This window comes from Callithrix jacchus, chromosome 2 (assembly GCF_049354715.1).
Source record: "Callithrix jacchus isolate 240 chromosome 2, calJac240_pri, whole genome shotgun sequence".
Taxonomy (NCBI): domain Eukaryota; kingdom Metazoa; phylum Chordata; class Mammalia; order Primates; family Cebidae; genus Callithrix; species Callithrix jacchus.
The window spans coordinates 166083325-166086172 of record NC_133503.1 but is presented as its reverse complement, the minus strand read 5'-3'; the positions used below and the strand labels follow the sequence as shown (position 1 = coordinate 166086172).

The following is a 2848-nucleotide window of genomic DNA, read 5'->3' as shown; positions in this document are numbered from 1 at the left end:
CTTTTTTTCTTTCAATAAAAAAAAAAAGGAATGGCACAGAGAATTCTAACTACCAAATAATCGTACCTCACTCATAGAATGAAGTTGCCATGATGGGAGGGAATAACTAAGAATAAAGGCCAGAGTTTTACTCTTTCTATATTTTTATTATACTTTAGGTTCTGAGGTACCTGTACAGAATGTGCAGGTTTGTTACATAGGTATACACCTGCCATGGTGGTTTGCTGCATCCGTCTCTCTGTCATCTACATTAGGTATTTCTCCTAATCCTATCCATCGTCTAGCCCCCCACCACTTGCTATCCTTCCCCTAGACCCCCAACTGACAGTCCCCAGTGTGTGATGTTCCCCTCCCTGTGTTCATGTGTTCTAATTGTTCAACACCCACTTATGAGTGAGAACATGCAGTGTTTGGTTTTCTGTTCCTGTATCAAAAAAAAAAAAAAAAGAAAAGGAAAGGAAGGGTATGGAAAGGGAAGAAGATATTCAACCATCTCAAAATAGCTGGCTTATTACTATAGGAAAATGATTAGAGGAGGGTATATTAGTCACGTTTCCTTATTTGTTATTGTACCAAAAGGATCCAGTGAATTGGAATGTTATTTTGCATTGTTGTTGAGGCTTCTTAAATGGAGCCTATGACTGCAGTGAACAGAAGAAAAAAAAATTATCTCAAGTAAAGCACAAGACTTCCTAACAGTGAGTGACTGGTATCATTAATTTGTACAACTGCTCCTACATATCTCTGCATGAAACCAACTGCAGATCAAAAATAGTTGGGAAATAAAAAATAACAATACAATAATAAAAATAATACAAATAAAAATGCAGTATAACAACTGTTTACATAATACCTACATTGTAAGAAGAATTATAAGTAATACAGAGATGATTTAAAGTATATGGGAGGATGTGGAGAAGTTATGTGCAAATATTATGCCAGTTCACATAAGTGACGTAAGCATTTGGATTTTGGTATGTGCTGGGGTCCTGGACCCAGAGATATAAGGGGTGACTGTATTTGCTTATTTTAGGTTGCTGGCAGGAAGTTTAGCACTGTTTCTGTAAGCAATCTGGTTTACTCCCAGGGTATATAGCCCAAGAAAGTCAGGCATCCTTTCTTGCTTCAGCCTTCTTTGCTGTGCACATACATCTGCAAATTTGCTGTAGAGCCTCCTGGTTTACCGTGGGGACTCTTATTTATTAATCCATCCATTCAAATTATATATATATATAACAGATAAACAGTTTCTTTATTCATCCTCCTCTTCCTCTTCCTCCTCATCTTCTTCATCTTCCTCTTCCACCTTTTTCCTGGCAACTTTAGCAGGACACTTTGCACCATCAAACTTTCTTTTGTCTTACAGTCAGCAACATCCTTCTCATACTTCTCCTTCAGCTTTGTGATGAAGCTTTCTCCTTAGTGAGGTAAGGCTGCTTTTCACTGTCATTTAGGTTATTCCACATCTCACCCGGCTTTTTTGCCATGTCTCCAATAGAGATGCCAGGGTTTGTGGATTTGATCTTGGTGTGGAATTCTGAACAGAACAGGAAGAATCCAGATGGTGGCCTTTTGGGGTCATTAGGATCCTTCTTCTTGCCTCCCTTAGCTGGTCCATAAGCCTTCATTTCCCAGTCATAACGCACTTTATCCGCCTTTGCCATTTCATCAAATTTAGATTTCTCTTTCCCAGACATTGTCTTCCACCTCTCAGAGCATTTCTTGGAAAACTCTGCAAAATTGACAGGGACCTCTGGGTTTTTCTTCTTATGTTCTTCTCTGCACATCTGCACAAAGAAGGCATAAGCAGACATCTTGCCCTTTGGTTTCTTGGGGTCACCTTTAGCCATCCTGACTGTATTGTTGACTAGTCTCCATTCAATATATATTTATTAATCACCTATTTTGTACCACCACTCTCTGTTATGGGAGTGAGTCATACACAATAGTGATGCCTCCAGCTTCCATTTTGTTTCTCTATTTGCCAGTAACAATAAAAATAACAGCTAATATTCTATGGTGTTTACCTTGTACAAGTTATTGCTCCAAGTGCTTTATCTATGCGGAAGAACAGGCATTTACTTTCAAATTATAGACATACTAAAGACATCTACTTGGTGTAGTAATGTGATGAAACACTTTCACTGGGAAATAAGTTGTGGTCCCGACAGGATGTCAGGAGGTGACTCTGTGGTCTCAGCTATAGTTTATTCCCCTCTGGAGACACAGATCGATTGAATAATTCAGATTGCAAAAGAATCACTCTGAGAGCTGTCTGTATCTTCCATTGATGCGATTAACAGGACATATGTCAAATCCCATTTTATTGTGTGCTGTGAATGCCTTTTGTGTTAGCATATATTGTGAGAGTACTTTGTGTGCTCCTGGGGAGAAGGCACCCCATGGTACCATCAGCAGTTTTTCTCCTTCTGACTTGTTATGATAACAACTTTTGTTTATATAGTCAATGCTTGGAAATTCAAGATAATGTGAAACACTCAAAACGTATGACCCAATTTTTCTGGAACTATCCTGATTTGAAATATTTATCCAACCATCCCCACAAACCACTGTCAGAGAAAAATGAAGCTGCTGAAAATGCTGTCTTTGGATTTGGTTGAACTGAGATTTGAATCACAGCTCTGCCACCTACTACGCTATGTGACCATAGGCGAGATGCTTTACATTTTGAAGCCTCAATTATTTTTTAGTATGTTTTTCCTTCTCAGAGTTTGAGCAAGGATAAAATAAGATTATGCATGCGAAGCAGTAACACAATGGCTTGTATATAAAAAAATGCTCATACATTTTTTCCAGTATTATTCACTAATTCAAATATTTTTGGGTC

General features: G+C 38.3%; 1 pseudogene; it reads right to left on the bottom strand.

Annotated features, from left to right (window-relative positions):
• Positions 1 to 1252: 1252 nt before the first annotated feature.
• LOC118148924 (high mobility group protein B3 pseudogene) lies at positions 1253 to 1850 on the bottom strand (annotated as a pseudogene).
• Positions 1851 to 2848: the final 998 nt, after the last annotated feature.